Source organism: Monodelphis domestica, chromosome X (assembly GCF_027887165.1).
Source record: "Monodelphis domestica isolate mMonDom1 chromosome X, mMonDom1.pri, whole genome shotgun sequence".
Lineage (NCBI taxonomy): Eukaryota > Metazoa > Chordata > Mammalia > Didelphimorphia > Didelphidae > Monodelphis > Monodelphis domestica.
This window is the reverse complement of record NC_077235.1, coordinates 32,317,669-32,341,711: the sequence shown is the minus strand read 5'-3', so window position 1 is coordinate 32,341,711 and position 24,043 is coordinate 32,317,669. Positions and strand designations below refer to the sequence as shown.

The 24,043-nt window shown below is 40.5% G+C and overlaps 1 pseudogene; it reads left to right on the top strand.

Moving 5' to 3' along the window:
• The window catches only part of LOC103099881 (zinc finger protein 850-like), a 52,942-nt pseudogene that overhangs the window by 15,398 nt on the left and 13,501 nt on the right, over window positions 1-24,043 (top strand).

Sequence of the window (24,043 nt, the reverse complement as noted above, 5' to 3'; positions counted from 1 at the left end):
CCGCCAAGGTGTCCAGACCTCCACCTTGTCTTCAGAGAGGCAATGGAATGGTCTGGCCTGCTTGTGACCCTGAACTCCAGTGGTCCCAGGGCATCTTGCTGGGCCAGCATGCATGCCCACCCTTGGCATCTATGTTCAAGGTCCCCTCTTGCCCTCTAGGGAGTGGGTGTCTGGCCAGACTGCTAGGCCAGGGGTGGGCCTACAGGTGTAGGGAGCTCGGCTCCAAATGTCCCTTCCCCTGGTCTGAGAGCAGTGCCTGGCACCTCGCCTTCCTTGACCAGAGTACCAGGGCTAGCCTGCTGTGTCCCTATGGGATTCCCTGTGAGCTTTGGACCCTGTGTCCAAGCCTGCCCTTGTGGACTTGAGGAGCTTTGCTTCCCCAACTGCCTGGGGTGGGGGTGGGTGGTCATGGGTAGGTGGGCAAGTCTTAGGAGAGAGGAAAAGAAAAGAAGCTGGAGAAAAGTGTGGAGGAAGTGACCTGACTGCCAAGCTTTACTAGCCACTTTGCTACTTTTGGTGCAAAAGGCTATATAACAGCTTTTCATGTATGAAGGCAGGGACTCCGTGGTTCCTCTGTTTGTATCCCCAGCCTAGTTTATTGACTGCTATCTTGGCTTTGGTACATTAGTAAGGGGGCTCAAGTAGGCCTGTGGAAATTCTCTTCCCAAACACAGATATAGTCTTTCCATAAGTTAGTAGCAGATGAGTCATTTGTGGTATAGTAGCAGAGGAAGAACTAGGTCTGTATCCTGGTTCTACCACTTCTTATTTATTACTTGGATGATTTTAAGCAAGTCCCTTCCCCTCCCCTCCTTGGCCCTCCGATTCCTTCTTGGTAAAAAAGAGCTTCAGGGGGCAGCTGGGTAGCTCAGTGAATTGAGATCCAGGCCTAGAGAGGGGAGGTCCCAGGTTCCAATCTGGCCTCAGACACTTCCTAGCTGTGTGACCCTGGGCAAGTCACTTGACCCCCATTGCCTAGCCCTTACCACTCTTCTGCCTTGGAGCCAATACACAGTATTGACTCCAAGACAGAAGGTAAGGGTTTAAAAAAAAAGAGAGAAAAAAAAAAGAGCTTGAACCATCTGACCTCAAAGGCCTCTTCCAATCTCTAAATATCCCAAGTCTCAAGAGAGTTGTCTAAGCCTCAGAAAAATGAAGTGACTTGACTAGGGTCACACAGTCAATAACTATCAGAGGGGGGACTTGAAACTCAAGCTTCTGGTCTTCAAGTCCAGTCCTCCACTCTCATATACTTCTTTCTGTGTCTTCTATAGTAAATTTAAAAGCCAGTTAGGCCACTGCAATAATCCAGGCATGCTGTGATACCAGCTTGGACAAGGGAATGGAAAAAAGCTCATTTGGGAGATATTATGAAGGCAGAATATTGCAAAATGAAAAGAAAATGAGCCAACTTAAAACATTTAATAAAGGAATTATGTAAATATCACTTAGCATCCTATAAAATCCCCTTCTGAGGGGTGGAAGCTTTTTTCCTACTAAGATTTGGCACACTAAGGGAAAAATCAAGGGCTATGTGGAATTTTAAAAACTCAGCTTAATTTCTTGTCTGAGCAACACATCTAAAAGACCAAACTTGGGGGGCAGCTGGGTAACTCAGTGGATTGAGAGCCAGGCCCAGAAATGGGAGGTCCTAGGTTCAAATCTGGCCTCAGACACTTCCTAGCTGTGTGTTCCTGAGCAAATTACTTCACCCCCATTGCCTGGTCCTTACTGCTCTGCCTTGGAACCAATACACAGTATTGATTCCAAGATGGAAAGTAAGAGGTTTAAAAAAAAAATTAAATTAATGAAGAAGAAAAAGACCAGACTTACTTGCATTGGTATAGGGAAGTTCCAGATTCAGAAACTCCCTCTGTCAATGCAAGTTGGTACCTTCCCTGCAACTTGGAGTATTTTTGAGAGTTTAAGTGACTTGCCCAGGATCACACAGCCTGTCTCTATGTCAGAGGTAGCTCAGATGTCCCTGACTTCAAGGCGGACTCTCCTCTATACTCTGATTCTTTTTGCTCTTTAAAGTAAGATCAGAAAACAAAGCTTTGTTAAGTAGATACAACAAATATTTCAATACATGTTTTAGTTTTAATTCCCTGTTACAGCAAATTTAGCAGGTAGAGAAGTAGCAGAAGAGGAAGGAAAGTGATAAATAGAAAGTTCCATAGAAGAAGGGGGATGAGGGAATACAGTAAAGTTGAAGATGCAGGAAAAGATGAAACTCAGTGATCATTTAGTGCAATTTCACCACTACAATATTCCTAACAGATCTAGCCTTTCAAATACTTGAGTGACAAGAGAATTCACTTTCTCACAGGGCCATTTCATTGGTGTACATCTCTAATTGCTAAATTTCTTCCTTATATCAAGCCAAAATGGATGATGAAAAAGGCACTGGATTTGGAATCTGAGGAATTAGGTTTGAATTTTATTACACCCCTAAATGCACTTGTCCCTTCTGGGTTTTAATGTTCTCATTTGTAAAATGAACGGACCAGATTAGGGAGTATCTATGGTTTCTTTCAATTAGAAATCCTATTATGTTATGAGATCTGCCATTCTGTAAATTCTGCCCATTGACCCTATGAAGCTAAACCCTCCCTCAGATCTCAGCAGTTCATGTGACACCAGTGATCACGTCTATCCAGATGGCTACAAGAGCTATGTATTCGGCTCCAGTCTCCTGAGCTTTGGTCTTGCATCAGCAGTTCCCTGGCTGCCATTTCTACTGAGTCATTTCAACCTTAGCAGGCCCCAAATAGAATTCATTATCTTCTTCAAAGCCATCACTCTTCTTCACTCAGCATGGCACAATCTTGGCAGGCACTCAAATTTGCAGCCTTCGAATTATCCTGACTTTCTACTCGACAAGTCCCCTTGATTCTACCTCCACACCATGTCTTGTATCCCACCCTCGTTCAAGGGCTCATCCCGAATGGGGCCATGGTAATAGTCAGATGATGGATCTCCCTGCCTGCTCCCAGTCTTTGCCTTCTCTAATCCATCCTACAGAAAGTTGTTGCCAAGTCATATTTTTAAGATTCAGGCCTCACCCTGTCACTCTGATGCTGCTTCTAGGATAGAATACTGTCTTCTTTTTAAGGAAAAAACAAACAAACAAAAAAAACCCCTTTACCTTCTACCATGGAACCAATATAAATACTGCCTTCTTAACTTGTCATTTAGAATCCTTCATGGGGGCAGGTAGGTGGCTCAGTGGATAGAGAGTCAGGCCTGGAAATGGGAGGTCCTGGGTTCAAATCTGGCCTTAGACACTTCCAAGCTGTGTGACTAGCTGGGCAAGGCAGTTAACCCCCCATTACCTAGGCCTTACCGCTCTTCTGTCTTAGAATTGGTACTAAGGCAGAAGGCAAGGGTTTAAAAAATCATTTCAGTTTATCTACTACCTTTTAAAAAATGTGGCCCTCTGAACTGAATCCTACTCCACATGGGTTCTGACTAGGGCCTGCTGCCTCCCTTGTCCTTGACATGACATATCTACTAATGCAACCTAAGATCAAATAAGCTTTTCTTTTTTTGGCATCCACATCACATTGTCGAGTTTCCAGTGCAGGAAAGCCCTTAGCCTTTCATCTGTAACCATTGTTAAGCAAGATCTTTCTCAACCTGGGCTTTGCAATTGGTTTATTTATTTATTTTAACCTAGATGACTTTTTTTGGCGGGGTGAGGGGTGGGCAGGCAGGTCTAGATTTGTGATTTCATCTGTACAGGGACTTCCTAGATGAGAAAATTCACTCTGCCAGTGTGGACCTAGAACAGTTTATAATCTCAGAAAGCCGCCTGGGGCACTGAGAAGGTAAGAGACTTGCCAAAGGTCCCATAGTCAATTTGTGTCAGAGGCTTGAACCCTGATCCTCTTGACTCTGAGGCTAGCTCTCTGTCCATTATATGAAGTTTCTTAAGAGATGCTAATCTCCATTAAATTAGATGTTGTTATTTTGGGCCCATCTTACTTTCACAATCTATTTTTTTAATTTCACTCTTTCAGAATTTTTTTTCGAGTCAGTATTTTATCACTTAATGTTTTATAGCTGTTCCTCCTGGCTTTGTGCTCTTGCATTTAATAAACATATTACCTTGGAACCAATACACATCCAAGCCAATCTAACAATGGAACAGGACAGTTGAAAATAGATCTATGTGGCAAGACCTCCCTCTAGTTGACTTGAACCCATTAATGAATACATTTCTTATGGCTCAATTTTAGACTATATTTTACTATTTCCATCTCATCTATAAGGATATAAGAAAATTTTTGAATGTTGAATGCCTGGCTTAAATCAAGATATGCTAGGCCTTTTACTGTCTTTTCTGGTGTAGTATTTATTTCCAAAGAAAATGAATTTAATGTTCCTAGTGAACCCATCCCAGCTCCTAAAAGTTAGGGACATCTCTGGTTCATTTTTCTTCTTTCTCTCTATTCTCATCTACTCAGATCTCAAACCAATCAGGCTATCTATCCATCTATCCACCTATCTATCTTATCTCTTTATCCATCTATCTTATCTGTCTTTATCTATCCTGTCTCTTTATCTATCTACATTTCTTTCTCTTTCTGAACTCCGGTTTCACATTCTCCAGCTGCATGCTTAAACTCAGCATTTCTCCAAATTGAATTTATCTTTGTGAACTTTAAAATTACTCCACCCTACTTAGACATACTTTTAGGGGAAGATAAAGTTGTAATCTCCTGATTGAACAATGAAGGTACTTAGTTCTCACCTTATAGTGAAGCTAGAACTTTAAGCTAAGTCTATTTTTAGGTCTTAATACAAAAAAGTGTTAACTATAAAGGTTAAATTAATCACAAAAAGGTCAAGTAACTAACAAAAGGTGAACTTAACAAAGAAGTGTTAAGTAACTCAGAAGATATAATCAAAGAAGAAGAGAACTAAAAGTATGGGAAGTTCTGGAGAAAGCCTTTGATGTGATTGGTAGATGTGAAAATTTAGAGGAGGAGACACAAGGGTGAAAGGTCTATATATTTGGGATTTTTTGTCTCTTAGAACACTCTCTTTCCCTTATTGGCGGTGGAGAGTTAGCTGAGAGTAGCATGCTGGCCTTTTGGCATCTTAGCGTGGCTACAAGCTATTTGTCCGGTTCGGTGGTGAGTTTCTGGCTGAGTTTCCTCCTTTACTTTTCCAATTTTATCCCCTTAGAAGCCTCTAATCTTCTTCAGATACCTAGAGGCGGGGATTTTAAACTCACCCTGGCTCAGGCCAGGCAGGAGGAATCCTATATCCTCTTCCCTCCTCCTTAAATTCCTTCCCTCTATATTAATTAAATTACCATAAATTTCCAGACTGACTTGGGTATTTTATTTGGGATTTTTCCCAGCAACCAATTAAATCTAGATTTTAAGTCACAACCCTAAAATTATCTTGACATCTCCCAAAGATCCTCTGAGCTCCCCACCTTCCTATTTCCATGTCTTTATGGCACGTAGGTATACACAGTCCTTTACCACAACCATCCTACTATTAGGTAAGCTTGTAGAATTAGATGAGACATGTGGGATCATTTAGTCCAAATCTGCACTTTACATATACAGGAGAAGGGAAGTTCCATCAGCCTCTGTGGCCTTTCCACCCTAAAACATTCCTATACCCCATAACACCTTTCTTCCATTGACAAGTTCTTCCATTTTATTTATTTTTATCTATATATTTATTTATTTATTCATTTATTTTTTTTTAAACCCTTACCTTCCATCTTGGAGTCAATACTGTGTATTGGCTCCAAGGCAGAAGAGTGGTAAGGGCTAGGCAATGGGGGTCAAGTGACTTGCCCAGGGTCACACAGCTGGGAAGTATCTGAGGCCAGATTTGAACCTACGACCTCCCATCTCTAGGCCTGACTCTCAATCCACTGAGCCACCCAGCTGCCCCCAAGTTCTTCCATTTTAGAGGAAGATCCCAGGCCATCCATCTATCTTTTTCTGTTGTTCTTCCTACTCACACAGACTTGAAATCCCTCAACCTCAATCCCATACATCTAGTCACTTGCCATGTTCTTTAGATTTTACCTCAATATTTTCCCAATCTATCTTGTCCTTTCCACAAGTGCTGCTTCCACAACAATACCTGGACTAAGTTGTACTGGCTTGTCTTCTAGCCTCCTTCTCCTTTTTCTTATCCACTCTTCAAACAGCTGCTTTCCAAAGCAGGAAAATTCTGAGATAATGGGAAACTTAAAGGGTCAATATACCCTCTTCCTCCGGAGACAGTTTTTAGACATACAACTCTCATCCATAGGGATATTACTTTGGAACAGAAAGGCCACAAATGGAATTAGTGTGAGAAAAGTTCAAGTCTTGTTATAGGAAAGAGAGATACTATAAGTGAAAATACCTGAATATATGAGCCATATGAACACAGTCATGCAGAATTCATAATGTACACAGAATCTGAATTCAAAGAAGGGGCTAAAATACCTTTAGTCTGAGGTCATCTCTTATTCATTATTGAAATACTTGGTGAAGAGAAACCCTATGAACGCAATGAATGTGGGAAATCTTTTAGGCAGAGCTCAGGCATTGGTTAATCTCAGCAAATTCTTAAGAAAGAGAAACGCTATGAATGTAAGGAATGTGAGAAAGCCTTCAGAACCTGGGCCTGGGGTCTAGGAAGCTTGTCAGCTCATCACAGTCACCAAAAGGGGGTTGCTAATGGGAACAGTGGGAAGGTTATTGTTTATTTACTCAAGCTTTTTTAGCTGTTTAATAAAGCAATTTAAAATTTAGCATGTAGTGATTCTCCATTGCTACTTGACAGGAGGAGGAAGATCAATTTGAGAGGAAAAATTAGGAGTAGCTCCTGGATGGCAACACATCAAAAGGGACTACAACATTGTAGGAGTGTCAAAGTATCTTTGTGGTGGCCAAAAATTGGAAAATGAGGGGATGCCCTTCCATTGGGGAATGGCTGAACACATTGTGGTATATGTTGGTGATGGAATACTATTGTGCTCAAAGGAATAATAAAGTGGAGGAATTCCATGGAGACTGGAACAACCTCCAGGAAGTGATGCAGAGCGAGAGGAGCAGAACCAGGAGAACATTGTACACAGAGACTGATACACTGTGGTACAATCGAACGTAATGGACTTCTCCATTAGTAGTGGTGTAATGTCCCTGAACAACTCAGAGGAACCTACGAGAAAGAACACCATCCACATTCAGAGGAAACACTAAAGAGAAACAACTGCTTGATCACATGGATCGAGGGGATATGGTTGGGGATGGAGACTCTGAATGAACATCCTAGTGCAAACATCAACATGGAAATAGGTTCTGATCAAGGACACAAGTAATACCCAATGAAATTGTGCATCGGCTGTGGGAAGAGTGGGTGGAGGGGAGGGAGGGAAATATTGTGATTATCGTAACCAAGGAATAATGTTCTAAATTGACTAAATAAACATTCAAATGGGAAAAAAAAAGGAGTGTCAAAGTAAGTCCTGGGTGGTACAGTGGATAGTATGCTGGACCTGGAATTAGGAAGAACTGACTTCAACTCCAACCTCAGATGTTTACTGGCTATGTGAGCTGGGTCAATCACTTAACCTCAGCCTGCCTCAGTTTCCTCATCTGTAAAATGGGCATCATAATAACATCTCTCCCAGAGTTGTGCAGATCAGATGAGGTTATTGGTAAAATACTAGAGAAATGCTAGCAGTTATTAAAAGTTGCTTTTCAGAATTATTTGTAAACTCCATTTCTCACCATATGTGAAAGTTTATGAGATTGCATATAGTACAAACATGATGTGACTTTGAGTGTTCTCGGTCTTGGTTTGGAGTGTCCCTCTAACTTGGGCTTCAAAGGCAGGTCTAGCAATGGCACACTTTGCAACATCTACTTTCAGTGCTGGCTTCCTTTTTCCTGTTTCCCTCTTGTCTTAGCTGTCCTCTGGTAGATGGTTCTCCTGCTCAAACACGTGTCCCTTGTTAGTGGTCACTTGGGGTCCTGTTACTCCTCCCTTCTGTCCCCCAAGAGGACACCAAAGGGTGCTGTTAATGCTGTGTCTCCTGACACGTGAAGAATTTGGTGGTTACTCAGTCAATGTTTACTTTAGAGTCTTGGAGGCATTTGGGGGTATATCTAAGTGCCTTTCCTTCCATATTTCTTGTATGCCAGACCTGAGGCTCCTATTTTCATGATCAATATGAAAAATTTGACATCATCCAGGTCTATCAAGTGAGTCCTTTCAAAAACAAAGATTGTACCTATTGAGCAGCTGGCATGGGCAAAGCACTGAGCTAAGGGTGCCACCATGCCAGGCTTAGCAGAACTCCTGTTTGCAGAAGATTTGGACTGGCCTGAGCTCAGGACTAAAGTTTTGCTCTTGCCGGCTTCCCATAATCACTTTGTTTCTGCACTTAGTTTGGAATTCAGCTGGTATGGAATGGGTTAAGTTGAAGACTCCAGCTGTTGTCCTCATCATTTGGGCCGACCTTGGTGAACTACCTGGCAGAGGGGAAGTCTTTAGCCAACAAGATGGCCTTTGAGGCAGCCTATTTTGTTATCCCAAAGTCTGGGCTGCTGTCCGGCACCTGGACTTCCTAGGCCTGTGGGAAAGAAGGGCTCTGGGGATTGGAGTTTTTCCCAAAGATAGTTTATTGTCCCAACTCCATGTAAGAACGACTCTCCACATCCGTTTTCTGCCGCTTTCAGATCCACACTGTCTCCCTCTGTCCTTCCCTCCCTCCTCCAGGCCGTGGTGGTCAGCAGTTTGATCTGGATCATACATGCGTTAGCATCCCAAGCCACTTCCATCCCGGTCCTTGTGGTAAGAGAATCCTCAGATAACAGCAAACCCCCCGCGTAGAAACCCGAAGGCACCAAAGGGGAAAAGTGTCCGCAACTTTGCTCTGCATCCCGAGCCGCCAAATCACCAAACTTGTAGCCAGTCATTGTGTACCCTCTGCTTTGGGGACTCCTCCCTCTCCCCCTCCCTCCGTGCTGTAATGGGCACTGGGCACCCTGGCACGCCAGTACCCGCCCCTGGGTCCGGCCAACTCTAGACGCCATTTGCAGGTTTGGGGACTCCTGCTCTATTTCTTGGGAGTGGGAGATCCGCCTGCCTCAGCCCCCGACCCCAAGCTCTGAATCGGGAGGCCGGACTCCCCGGGTTTATTTAGTCTGTACCCTTAGGCACCGAGCTGGGAAATGGCAAGAGGATGGGGAAAGGGGGCATTTGGCGACCGGCTGGTCACTGGCGGAGCTGGAGAGCAGGACAAACGGGGACCTGCCGATGGGCAGCTGGCAGGAAAGGGCAAGATCGCAAATGAAATTAGAGCAATCCTGGTCTGCCTCACTGACTAGAATGGGCGGGATCTGCTTGTATACCTTTCTGGGTCTCCGTGGCCACTCCGGTAGGGCACACTTGGGGCTTTAGCTGCCAGGAGGGAGTGGGAATCAGCTCGCGGCGGGTGGTTTGGGCGGAGGAAGGACCCAGGGAGTTCTCAGCTCCAGGGGCGAGCCAGAGAGCAGAATCCCGCTCGGCCCTTGAACCCCGCCTCTGCCTCTCACGCAGGCTCCTCCCCTGAGTCCCGCCCCTTCATCCCGGGTAGCTCCAGAGTCCTAGCCCTGCCTCGCGCGAGGCCCCGCCCTTCTGTCACCATCCAGCACAGAACGAGATCCTAACCCTCCACGTTGTCCCTGCGCCGCACGACGCCTCCCGTTCACTCTGCTCCTCTCTCCTAGGAAGTTGTGGCGGCCAAGTAACTCTAGTGCTCTTTTTTCTCCTTTCGGAATTTTTCTCTTCCCCCACTCGAGCCACTTCGAAGAGCTTTACTCTGTGAGTCAGGAGCTCGAGTTCTTGCTCTCACTTGGGATAAACCTCTCCCGCTTCTCCTCAGTTTGCTCTTCTGTGAATCGGGGGATAAGTCTACTAGAGGCTTATAGACGTTAGCAGCTTCCACTCTGCTCTGCAGCCCTTCTGGATTTTTAGAACTGGAAGGAAATAGCCTGATAGACCGTCCAGGCAAACCACCCCCCCCCCACCCCCTTTTATCCAGGAGGACAAAAAAGCCCGGAGAAAGAACCAGGTAGCAAAAGTGGGATTCGAATAGAATCCCTCTAATACAAAACCACTGCTTTTTGCATTACTACAAGCTACACCTGTTCCTACTCTAAGCAAAACGTGTGCCTGGATCTCCCAAGGCAGTGGCATAAAATTAAAAGAGAAACAAGGATCCCTAAGCCTTAAATGATGAATCCTGGACTCCTGCATATGGACTTAGTATTTTTGTTTGTTTGTTTTTATCCTTAACTTCCGTCTTAAGTATCTTTGGAAGGCTAGGCAATGGGGTGACTTGCCCAGGGTCACACAGTTAGGAAGTGTCTGAGACCATCTCTGGGCCTGACTTTCAATCCACTGAACCACCCAGCTTCCCCATTGACTTTAGTTTTAAAATGTCCATGTTTTATTGTGATAAGTTGTCTTATGAAACCCATAGGCACTCCTGAATGACCTAGATAAGGTTAGTAGATTTGTCCCAGATGAGTGATGGTGAACTTATGGCACAGGTGCCAAAGATGGCACGCAGAGCTCTCTGTGGGCAGGTAGCCACTTCTCTCCCCTCCCCCCCTCCAACCTCCTGGCCTGACTAGAGTTCATTACTAGAAAGGCAGAGGGACTTGGGCAGAGCTGCTATCCTCCCTCTCTCTACCATGCCTGATGGCATTTTTTCACATTTGCAGCTGTGTGGGGTAAAGAGGAGGCTGGTCACTAGGTACTCTGTCTCTAAAAGGTTCACCATCACTATCCTAGATTAAAGAATAATCTTTCAAGTACCCAATGATAGCCTCCACAGAGTAGTACAGAGTCTGATTTCAAATATTATTTTGCCCTAGAAGTTTCTCCCATTATATCTAGGCTTCTCTCAGCACCTGGCTGCAATCCTCCTTCCCTAGCCTCCATGAAAGCCAATCAGTTGTCCTTCTTTTCCTTTATTACACGTTCTTCAGTTGGTTGAGAAGTCCCATGGTGGAGATTCCCACTCTTTGTGGTACATTTCCCCAGAAACAGTGTTCCTAGAGCTTGATTCTGTGTGGCAGCCATAAGAACTCTGTCTTGCTTGTCCTGATTAAAGACTTGTTTTTTGGTAACTACTCTGGTGGTTCTGTGTTTTTCCAAGTTGACATATTTGGAGGCACCAGAGAGATTCCAAGTTGTTGCCACCTAAGCCATCAGCTAGAGTGACTCCAGATGTGATGTCCACAGGAACCCATTGAGTTCCAATCCAGACTCAACTTGGCAGGGTGGCTAGTTGAGTGAAATTGGATGACAAACTCTTGGGTTTGGGAGACTGAACCACTAAGGAATTCCTTGCACGACACACCATCACAGAGCTGTGCCTGCTCCAGCAAGTCCTGTGAAGAGGACTTGCTGCTGGACATGGCCTCGAATTGTGGTCCAGGTGAACCAGGAGGTATTTAGTCTGGAAGTGTTGAGAAAATTGCCAAAAAGTTTTCACCTAATTGGAGTTCAGTTCAGCCTGGAGTTGCAACCTCCACACTCATATGTGTGTATGTGTTTGGTTTGATGGATGTGTCTTTGGTCATACGTGAGTGAAGCAAGGCATCTGTGGGTCTCTCCCTACCCTTAGGCCTATGGGAAGTAGGAGAGTAAATGATGTCGTAGAGAGGAGAGATGCAAACAGCAGCTGGAAAGAATCCTTTTGGATGGTTGGTTGAAGCTTTGAATGGAAGCTGAGCTGGAGTGTTGGAGCTGAGGTTGGTAAACCCCAATGTGTTTAAGCAAAGTCTGGGGAGCTGCTTGGGAGCAATTAAAATGGAGGAAAGTTCCTCTTAGCATGAAAAGCTATAACTTGAGGGTTTCTGTGATATTGGTTATAAGATTTGTAGGAAAAAGTTTCTCATAGAAGTTTGAGAACTGAAGTTCTGGTTTGTTCTGGGTTTTGTCCATGTTGTCTTTCTACTGTACTTCTCAGATGCAGGTTTCTCTGTAATGACCATAAATGTTTGCGATTTCAATGGTAGCCACTAATGACTGAAATCATTCTGACTATTGATCCCTCCAAAGCTGAGACTCCAGGACTTATGATCTGGGTATCAAAATCTCCATCAGGAGCCATCATGACATTACATTTTAGTGTTTGCCTTTACAGTTTTTGGAATGGTGAATGGGGAAAATATTGTCTATCAATGGCAGTTAATGTTTTTAATGATACCAGTAATGAGATACATCTTATTCTAGATATTAACTCTTCTGATTTGAATGCTAAAATTTCAAATTTAGAACAGCTATTACTTATTCTGTCTATAGAACATAGAGCTTTCCTGATTGATGTCTGTGTATTCTGGAGCATAAGAACAACCCAGGCTTCTGAGTTTCTGCCTTAGAACAAAAGAGACATGTTGGGGGCATAGCTGATGCAAAGGAAATCCTTTTTTGGAGCCACAGGTTAGAGTAGAGTAAAAACAGAACTCATTTCCACATTCCCCTCTGCCCATGTGCAATTAAGAGAAATTTTCAAGCAAAAAAAATAATAACAAAGAATAACAAAGAAAATTGATGTAGAACCCCTGGAGCTCTGCTGTCTCAGTCATTTTAGGGATGTCCATTTTTGTTGAAGAAATTTGGGAAGAGATGCTACTGGCAACACCAAGCTTGGTGACCCTAAATAAAATGGGTGTTTAGGGGTGAGAAGGGGATATGCTAGGCTCAAAACACATGGGGAGAATTGACCCAGTCAAGCTTGATTAACCCCAAAGTCCCTCAATTTCCACCTTCTCACCTCTGTACCTAATTGGCTTGTGGGGAGGAGCTGTGGGCAGGTTCCTCCTGAATCGTCTGTGGCTGAGAAAGGGGAGATCCAGCTGGGGAAGCTGGAGGATGAACTCTCTCATGGCTTATTCTTCTCTTGGCCTCTCTTGCTAAGGTTGCTTCTCTCCTCCTCTCTCAGAGGAAACAAGGAAGAAGAACTGATGGCAGCTGCAGACCTGAGGGTCAGGTCTCAGGTGAGTTAGAGTTGACTTTGTCCTTCCTGAGGAAGATCCTCATCTCTGTTGATTAAATGTGGTCACATCCCTTTCCCTAAGAATTACTGCTCTGTGTCCTGGAATCCTGGCTTCTTCCCTCCAGTCTGTTTGCTTTCTCCCAAGCGTTTACCTAATAATATGAAAAATGCCTTAGTTTAAAATCTGTCTTTTCCCATTTTATTTTTGGCTTTTGAACATTATTTTATTTGGTCATTTCCAAATATTATTCATTGGAGACAAAGATAATTTTCTTTTCCTCACCCCCTCCCCTAGCGGATGGGCGATTCCACTGAGTATCACATGTGTCCTTGCTCCGAACCCATTTCCTTGTTGGTATTTGCATTAGGGTGCTCATTTAGCATCTCTCTATCATGTCCCCTCAACCCCTGTAGTCAAGCAGTTGCCTTTCCTTGGTGTTTTTACTCCCATTGTTTGTCCTCTGCTTATGGATAGTTTTCTTTCTCGAAGATCTCTGCAGATTGTTCAGGGACATTGCATTGCCACTAACGGAGAAGTCCATTATGTTCAATTGTACCACAATGTATCAGTCTCTATGTACAATGTTCTCCTGGCTCTGCTCTTTAACTCTGCATCACTTCCTGGAGGTTGTTCCAGTCTGCATGGAATTCCTCCACTTAATTATTCCTTTGAGCACAATAGTATTCCATCACCAACAGATACCACAATTTTTTCAGCCATTCCCCAATGGAAGGGCATCCCCTCATTTTCCAATTTTTTGCCACCACAGAGCACAGCTATGAATATTCTTGTACACGTATTTTCCTTATTATCTCTTTGGGGTACAAACCCAGCAGTGCTATGGCTGGATCAAAGGGCAGACAGCCTTTTATTGCCCTTTGGGCATAGTTCCAAATTGCCCTCCAGAATGGTTGGATCAATTCACAACTCCACCAGCAATGAATTAGTGTCCTCACTTTGCCACATCCCCTCCAGCATTCATTACTTTCCTTTGCTGTCATGTTAGCCAATCTGCTAGGTGTGAGGTGATACCTCAGAGTTGTTTTAATTTGAATCTCTCTGATTTTATAAGAGATGTAGAACACTTTTTCATGTACTTATTGAGAGTTTTGATTTCTTTATCTGAAAACTGCCTATCCATGTCCCTTGCCCATTTTACAATTGGAGAATGGCTTGATGTTTTTGTACAGTTGGTTTAGCTCTTTATGAATTTGAGTAATTAGACCTTTGTCAGAGGTTTTTGTTATGACGATTGTTTCCCAGTTTGTTATTTTCCTTCTGCTTTTGGTTACATTGGTTTTGTTTGTACAATAGCTTTTTAATTTGATGTAGTCAAAATTATTTATTTTACGTTTTGTGACTCTTTCTATGTCTTGCTTGGTTTTAAAATCTTTCCCCTCCCAAAGGTCTGACATGTATACTATTCTGTGTTCACCTAATTTACTTATAGTTTCCTTCTTTATATTCAAGTCATTCACCCATTCTGAGTTTATCTTGGTGTAGGGTGTGAGGTGTTGATCCAAACCTAATCTCTCCCACACTGTCTTCCAGTTTTCCCAGCAGTTTTTGTCAAATAGTGGATTTTGTCCCCAAAGCTGGGGTCTTTGGGCTTGTCATAGACTGTCTTGCTGAGGTTGCTTGCCCCCAGTCTATTCCACTGATCTTCCTTTCTGTCTCTTAGCCAGTACCAAATTGTTTTGATAACTGCTGCTTTGTAATATAGTTTGAGATCTGGATCTGCAAGGCCACCTTCCTTTGTATTTTTTTTTCATTATTTTCCTGGGATCCTTGATCCTTTGTTCTTCCAAATGAACTTTGTTATGGTTTTCTCTAATTCAGTAAAAAAGTTTTTTGGAAATTCAATGGGTATGGCACTAAATAGATAGATAAGCTTGGGTAGGATGGTCATTTTTATTATGTTAGCTCATTCCACCCATGAGCAATCAATGTTTTTCCAATTGTTTAGATTTAGTTTTAATTGTGTGGAGAGTGTTTTGTAGTTGTGTTCATATAGTTCCTGTGTTTGTCTCGGCATATAGATTCATAAGTATTTAATATTGTCTAGGGTGATTTTAAATGGAATTTCTCTTTCTAATTCTTGCTGCTGAACTAGGTTGGAGTTATATAGAAATGCTGATGACTTATGCGGGTTTATTTTGTATCCTGCAACTTTGCTAAAGTTGTTGATTATTTCGACTAGCTTTTTGGTTGATTCTCTAGGATTCTTTAAGTAAATCATCATATCATCTGCAAAGAGTGATAGCTTGGTCTCCTCATTGCCAATTTTAATACCTTCGATTTCTTTTTCTTCTCTAATTGCTACTGCTAGTGTTTCTAGTACAATATTAAATGATAAAGTTGATAATGGGCATCCTTGTTTGACTCCTGATCTTATTGGGAATGCATCTAGTTTATCCCCATTGCAGATGATATTAGCTGATGGTTTTAGATATATACTGTTTATTATTTTTAGGAAAGGCCCTTCTATTCCTATGCTTTCTAGTGTTTTTAATAGGAATGGGTGTTGTATTTTATCAAAGGCTTTTTCTGCGTCTATTGAGATAATCATGTGATTCTTGTTGGTTTGCTTGTTGATGTGGTCAATTATGTGGATGGTTTTCCTAATATTGAACCATCCTTGCATTCCTGGTATGAATCCTACCTGATCATAGTGGATAAACCTTGTGATGACTTACTGGAGTCTTTTTGCTAGTATCCTATTTAAGATTTTTGCATCTATATTCATTAGGGAGATTGGCCTATAGTTTTCTTTCTCTGTTTTACCTGCCTGGCTTTGGGATCAGTACCATTTTTGAGTCGTAAAAAGAATTTGGTAGAACCTGTTCTTGGCTTATTCTGTCAAATAGTTTGTATAATATTGGGATTGGTTGTTCTTTGAATGTTTGATAGAATTCATTTGTGAATCCATCTGGACCAGGGGATTTTTTCTTAGGGAGTTCTTTGATGGCTTGTTCAATTTCTTTTTCTGATATGGGGTTGTTTAGGTAAATTATTTCTTCTTCTTTTAGTCTAGGCAATTTATATTTTTGTAAGTATTCATCCATATCACCTAGATTGCCATATTTGTTGCCATATAATTGGGCATAGTAGTTTTTAATGATTGCCTTAATTTCCTCTTCATTAGAGGTGAGGTCGCCCTTTTCATCTTGGATACTGTCAATTTGTTTTTTTCTTTCCTTTTTTAAATTAGACTGACTATGTCTATTTTATTTGTTTTTTCAAAGTACCAGCTTCTAGTCTTATTTATTAAATCAATAGTTCTTTGACTTTCAATTTTATTGATTTCTCCTTTGATTTTTAGGATCTCTAATTTAGTCTTCATCTGAGGATTTTTAATTTGTTCACTTTCTAGTTTTTTACTTTGCATGCCTAATTCATTGACTTCTGCCCTTCTTAATTTTTTTATATATGAATTCAAAGATATAAATTTCTTCCTGAGTACTGCTTTGGCTGCATCCTATAGGTTTTGAAAGGATGTCTCACCATTATCATTTTCTTCAATGAAGTTATTGATTGTTTCTACGATTTGTTCTTTAACTAGCCAGTTTTGGAGAATCCTATTGTTTAATTTCCAATTAATCTTTGATTTATCTCTCCATGTACCCTTACTAATTATTATTTTCATTGCATTGTGGTCTGAGAAGGTTGCATTTATTATTTCTGCCCTTTTGCAATGTTTTTGTGCCCTAATATATGGTCAATTTTTTGTGAATTGAAAGAAGGTGTATTCTTTTTTGTCCCTATTTTTTTTTCTCCACATGTCTACTAACTCTAATTTTTCTAAGATTTCATTTGCTTCTCTCACCTCTTATTTATTTTTTGGTTTGATTTATCTATTTCGGATAGAGGAAGGTTCATATTTCCCACTAATATAGTTTTTCTATCTATTTCATCCTTGAGCTCCTCTAGTTTCTCCTTTACAAATTTGGATGCTATGCCATTTGGTGCATACATATTGAGTACAGATATTTCCTCATTGTCTACACTGCCTTTTATCAGGATGTAATTACCTTCCCTATCTCTTTTAACTAGATTTATTTTTACTTTGGCTTTGTCTAATATCATGATTGCGACTCTTGCCTTCTTTTTATCAGTTGAAGCCCAATGGATGTGGCTCCATCCTCTTACTTTCACCCTATGCATATCTACCTTCCTCATGTGTGTTTCTTGCAGACAGCATATGGTAGGGTTTTGGATTCTAATCCACTCTGCTATTCACTTGCGTTTTATGGGTGGGTTCATTCCATTCACATTCAGAGTTGTGATTACCAGCTATGTATTTCCCAGCATTTAGATTTCTACTCCTGGTCCTGCCTTTTCTTCTTTCACTATTTCCTTCTACACCAATGTTTGTTTATAATCAGTCCCCCTAGTTCCCACCCTTATTTTACTTCCCTTTCTACCCCCTCCCTTCTTATTCTCATCCTTATTTTCCCCTGTAGTCTTTTTAAAATTGCCCCCAACCCTCTCCCTCCCTTGTACTGCTTCCCTCTCCACCAGTCCGTTTTTTACCCTTCTACTCCGCTATAGGGCGCAAATCTATTCTCTGCCCCAATGGATTGTGTAGCATACCAGGCATGTTGGCATCTGGGAACTATGGTTGATGTATTATTGATATTGTATTATACATATTCATTTATCATATACTTGGTTAGATCAGTTAATGATCTTTGTATAAGAAGTTACAGTCCAAAGGGCAACAGAATTCCTGAGCTGCCACAAAGGCCTAGCTCTCACCTTATCAATCCACATTACTTTGAAAGGCTCATGTCAGGTTAATCTCCACCTCTTTGATCTCATCATTGTCAGTTCAACCAATGTTAAAACCTATGTCATGTTACGTATTCATTGATCACTTTCCAATCCACATTCCTGGAACTGCCAATAAATACTGGGAAAAGAGCACTGATCTCCCTCTTACTTCCCTGGATCTTCAGAGTCTCTCTATCTTAACCTTTTCCTGCTGATCCTTATCTTTCCTCAAGACACTGTTGCCCCCATTCTTCCTATCAACGAGTTCTTACTCCCACGTGTTTTCTTATTTCTCATGTTTTCCTTTAATTAATTATCCAAGGAAGACATTAAGGAGAAAAGTGCCTCTCCCCATATCTTTTAACTTGTCTTTGAGTCATTATTATTCACCCTTTTCCCTCAGACTCCATTCTCCTTCTCTAGTTATCACCCACAGGTAAATCTTTATATAACAACTGAAATCTCGGATTGTTATAGATTGGATTGTTCTTCCCTCTTTGGGTCAGTTTCAAAGCACATGAGAGTTGAGTATTTCCTATCTCCAACGTCTTTACCCTTCCAGTGTATCGATGTTCTCCCTCCTCCCACAATGAGCTTCTTTGTGACATATAAATTTACCCCCATTTGTTTCTTTTCCCATTTCTTTTAGTATTAACCTCTTTTCTTTTTTAGCTTTAGTCATGTATATATATATATATATATATATATACACATACACATTTATATGTATTTATGCATGCATATATCTAAATACCTCTTTATGTCTTGTTGTTTCATCCTATACAGTTTGTCACTGTTCCCTCTGAATATAATTCTAGCTGCCCAGGTGATAACATTTTTTAAGAGTTACCAATGACCTCTTTTCTTATAGGGATACATATCATTTTAACTTATTGAGTCTCTTAAAAAATTTTTTTTTGGTTTTGATTTTCTTTTCCCCTCTTTTTTAAATTACCTTTTGATGATTCTCTTGTGTTCTGTGCTTGGGCATCAAATTTTCTGTTCAGGTCTGGTCTTTTCTTGACAAATTCTTGGAATTCTTCTATTTTGTTGAATGCCCATACTTTCCCTTGTAAGAATATAGTCAGTTTTGCTGGGTAGTTGATTCTTTGTTATAGATCTAGTTCCCTTGCTTTCCAGAATATCATATTCCATGCCTTTCGGTCCTTCAGTATGGATGCAGCCAGATCCTGCGTTATCCTCACTTTGTGACCATTTCTCAGTGGGGAATGACTCATATTCCTATAAATCTGACAATACTCTGTATCTGAGTTATGAGACCTGACTGAGAGGCCACCTAAACAGGTTTCCCAAATTCTCTACTCTCAGTTCTATTGCATTCTGAACCTTCATAGTCACTACTGAGCTTGTAGCACTTCTCCAGTCTGTGGTGCAAATCAACTCTTCCTGTCATCCTGCAACACTCATTAAGTAGACAACCTTTTGTTTCAGGGTCCTGTGAAGTTTGAGGATGTGGCAATATACCTCTGGAAGGAGGAATGGGAACTAATGGACTCCACTCAGAAGAGACTGTACAGGCAGGTGATGCTGGAGACTTACGAGAATGTCCTCTCAGTGGGTAAGCATGCCATTGTGCTCCATTTTCTGCCTCCTAGCCTTCCCCTTAACCTGTCCTTGGTTTCATTTGTTTATGATGGCAACTAATAGTACTAGCAACGTTTAGATAGTGCTTGGATGTTTGTAAAACACTTCACAATTATCTAGAGCCTTGAGAGGCTCATTTTACAGATTTGGAAACTGAGGCATAGAGATTAAAAGACTGGCAAAAGAGTTTCACACAGCTAGTAATTTTCTGAGCCATGATCTAAACTTGAGCCTTCCTAACTCAAAGCCACCATTTCTATACATCGTGTTATCCAGTAGTTTGACACTGGCATAAAGGCTCTTATCTCAGTGGTCTGGCTCTTACAGGAGCAGCTGCTCTCATTCATTTGTCTCAAAAGGTTAGGGATATGTCTTTAATAATAAAGTTTACAAAGTAATTTTTCCTGTGGAAATTTTTAAAATAAAAATCCTACAAATTAAATTAAACTATTGGAGAATTACAATTATGATTTCATGTTATTAAAAATTATTTAAATGAACTAATGGGTCTGTTTTTCTTCCCTCTCACCTCCTTACCCACATTTCTATTTTTTAACATTATTTTTTTATTTGGTCAATTTCAAACATTATTCCTTGGTTACAAAAATCATTTTCTATTCCTCCTTCAACTCTCTCCCTCCCTCCCGTAGCCAATGTGCAATTCCACTGGGTATTACATGTGTCCTTGATTAGAATCCATTTCCATATTGTTGGTATTTTCACTAGGATGTTCATTTAGAGTCTACATCCCCAATCGTATCCCCTCGACCCACGTAATCAAGCAGTTGTTTTTCTTCTGTGTTTCTACTCCCAGTTTTTTTCTCTGGATGTGGATAGTGTTCTTTCTCATAGATCCCTTGGGGTTGTTCAGGATCACTGCATTGCCACTAATGGAGAAGTCCATTACATTCGATTATACCACAGGGTATCAGCTTCTGTGTACAATGATCTCCTGGTTCTGCCCCTTTTGCTCTGCATCAATTCCTGGAGGTTGTTCCAGTTCATATGGAATTCCTCCAGTTCATTATTCCTTTGAGCACAATAGTATTCCATCACCAACATATACCACAATTCTTTCAGCCATTCCCCAATTGAAGGGCATCCCCTCATTTTCCAATTTTTTGCCACCACAGCTATGAATATTCTTGTACATGTCTTTTTCCTCATCTTTTGGGGTACAAACCCAGCAGTGCTATGGCTGGATCAAAGGGTAGACATTCTTTTGTCGCCCTTTGTGCATAGTTCCAAATTGCCCTCCAGAATGGTTGGATCAGTTCACAACTCCACCAGCAATGAATTAATGTCCCTACTTTGCCACATCCCCTCCAGCATTCATTACTTTCCTTTGCTGTCATATTAGCCAATCTGCTAGGTGTGAGGTGATACCTCAGAGTTGTTTTGATTTGCATCTCTCTGATTTTATAAGAGATTTAGAACACTTTTTCTCATGTGCCTATTAATAGTTTTGATTTCTTTGAGAATTGCTTATTCAGGTCCCTTGCCCATTTTACAATTGGAGAATGGCTTGATTTTTTTGTACAATTGATTTAGCTCTTTATAAATTTGAGTAATTAAACCTTTGTCAGAGGTTTTTGTTATGATGATTGTTTCCCAGTTTGTTATTTTCTTTCTGCTTTTGGTTACATTGGTTTTATTTGTACAAAACCTTTTTAATTTGATGTAGTCAAAATTATTTATTTTATATTTTGTGACTCTTTCTTGCTTGGTTTTAAAATCTTTCCCTTCTCAAAGGTCTGACATGTATGCTATCCTGTGTTCACATAATTTACTTATAGTTCCCTTCTTAATGTTCAGGTCATTCACCCCTTCTGAGTTTATCTTGGTGTAGGGTGTGAGATGTTGATCTAAGCCTAATCTCTCCCACACTGTCTTCCAATTTTCCCAGCACTTTTTACCAAATAGTGAAAATTTCTCCCAGAAGCTGGGATCTTTGGGCTTGTCATAGACTGTCTTGCTGAGGTCACTTACCCCAAGTCTATTCCACTGATCCTCCTTTCTGTCTCTTAGCCAGTACCAAATTGTTTTGATGACCACTGCTTTATAGTATAGTTTGAGATGTGGAACTGCAAGGCCACCTTCCTTTGTATTTTTTTTCATTATTTCCCTGGATATCCTTGATCCTTTTTTCTTCCAAATGAACTTAGTTATGGTTTTTTCTAATTCAGTAAAAAAGATTTTTGGAAGTCAGATGGGTATGGCACTAAATAAATAGATAAGCTTGGGTAGGATGGTCATTTTTATTGTTCGCTTGTCCTACCCGTGAACAGTTAAAGTTTTCCCAATTCCTCAGATCTAGTTTTAGTTGTGTGGAGAGTGTTTTGTAGTTGTGTTTATATAGTTCCTGTGTTTGTCTCGGCATATAGACTCCCAAGTATTTTATATTGTCTTGGGTGACTTTAAATGGAATTTCTCTTTCTAATTCTTGCTGTTGAAATGGGTTGGATATATATATATATATATATATATATATATATATATATATATATATATATATATATATATATAATGCTGATGACTTATGTGGGTTTATTTTGTATCTTGCAACTTTGCTAAAGTTGTTGATTATTTCCACTAGCTTTTTAGTTGATTCTCTAGGATTCTTTAAGTAGACCATCATATCACCTGCAAAGAGCGATAGCTTTGTCTCTTCATTGCCAATTATAATACCTTCAATTTCTTTTTCTTCTCTAATTGCTACTGCTAGTGTTTCTAGTAAAATATTAAATAATAAAGGTGATAATGGGCATCCTTGTTTCACTCCTGATCTTATTGGGAATGCATCTAGTTTATCCCCATTGCAGATGATGTTGGCTGATGGTTTTAGATACTGTTTATTATTTTTATGAAAGATCCTTTTATTCCTATTCTTTCTAGTGTTTTCGATGGGAATGAGTGTTGTATTTTGTCAAAGGTTTTTTTTGTGTCTATTGAGATAATCATGTGATTTTTGTTGGTTTGCTTTTGATATGGTCAATTATGTGGATGGTTTTCCTGATATTGAACCATCCTTGCATTCCTGTTCTAAATCCCACCTGATCATAGTGAATAACCCTCCTGATCACTTGCTGTGATATTGTTTAATTTCCAATTAATTTTTGATTTGGCTCTCTATGTACCCTTACTGATCATTATTTTTATTGCCTTATGATCTGGAAAGGTTGCATTTATCATTTCTGCTTTTCTGCATTTGTATGCCATGTTTTATGACCTAGTATATGGTCATTCTTTGTGAATGTACCATGTGATGCTGAAAAGATGTGTTCCTTTTTGTCCCTATTTATTTTTCTCCATATGTCTATTAACTCTAATTTTTCTAAGATTTCATTTACAACTTTCACCTCTTTCTTCTTTATTTATTTGATTTGTCTAAATTTGATAGTGATTGGTTCAGATCTCCCACTCGTATAGTTTTACTATCTATTTCCTCCTTCAATTCTACTAGTTTCTCCATTAGAAATTTGGGTGGTATACCATTTGGTGCATACATGTTTAGTGATATTTCCTAATTGTCTATACTCCCTTTTAGCAGCATGTATTTACCTTCCCTATCCCTTTTAATCAGGTCTATTTTTACTTTGGCTTTGTCAGATATCATGATTGCAACTCCTGTCTTCTTTCTCTCAGTTGAGGCTCAATAGGTCTTGCTCCAACCTTTAATTCTGACCTTGTGAATATCTACCCGCCTCATGTGTGTTCCTTGTAGACAATATATGGTAGGATTTTGGATTCTAATCCATTCTCCTATTTGCCTATGTTTTATGGGTGAGTTCATCTCATTCACATTGAAAGTTATGATTGTCACTTGTGAATTCCCTAGCATTTTGATATCCTCTCGTAGTTCTGTCCTTTCTTCTTTTGCTATAGCCTTTTAAACCAGTGGTTTACTTTTAATCAATCCCCTGAATCCCCTCCCGTGATATGTTTCCCTTTCTGGTCCCTCCCTTTTTGTTTCCTTCTTGTTTATTTTTAGGGTCTGTTAAGTTCCCTCCCCCCTCTCCTTCCCTCCCTTTTTGTACTCCCTCCCCCCTCCCCCCTTTAGTTTTCCCTTCTCACTTACCCTGTAGGATAAGATAGAATTCAAGATCCCAATGGATCTAGATGCTCTTCCCTCTCAGAATTGATTTCACTGAGAGTAAGGTTTAAGCATTACCTATTAGCACTCTCTTCCTCTCCTTCTTATAAGAGTATTCTTCCCCTCCCATTCCTGTGTGTATCTTTGTGTGAAAAAGATCATCCTATTTATTTTATTTCTTCAAGCATCTCTTGGTACAATCTTTGATCCTCCCCACCCTTTTTCTTTTTTTGCATATCATTTTATAGCCCTTAATGCCTCAATCTTTTCCTATGAGTGATTCTTCCAAGTACTATAATAGTGAATACAATTTTTGAGAGTCACAAATAACATTTTCCCATATATTAATATATATCTAATTTGATCTAATTGTAGCTGTTAAAGAAGAGAGTCTGAATAAAAAAAAAAACATTTCTCCCCTTTTCCCTCTCTTTCTTATTTACCTTTTCATGTTCCTCTTGATCTTTGTGTTTGGATATCAAACTTTCCACTTAGTTCTGGTCTTTTCTTTACAAATACTTGGAAATCTTCTATTTTGTTGAATGCCCAT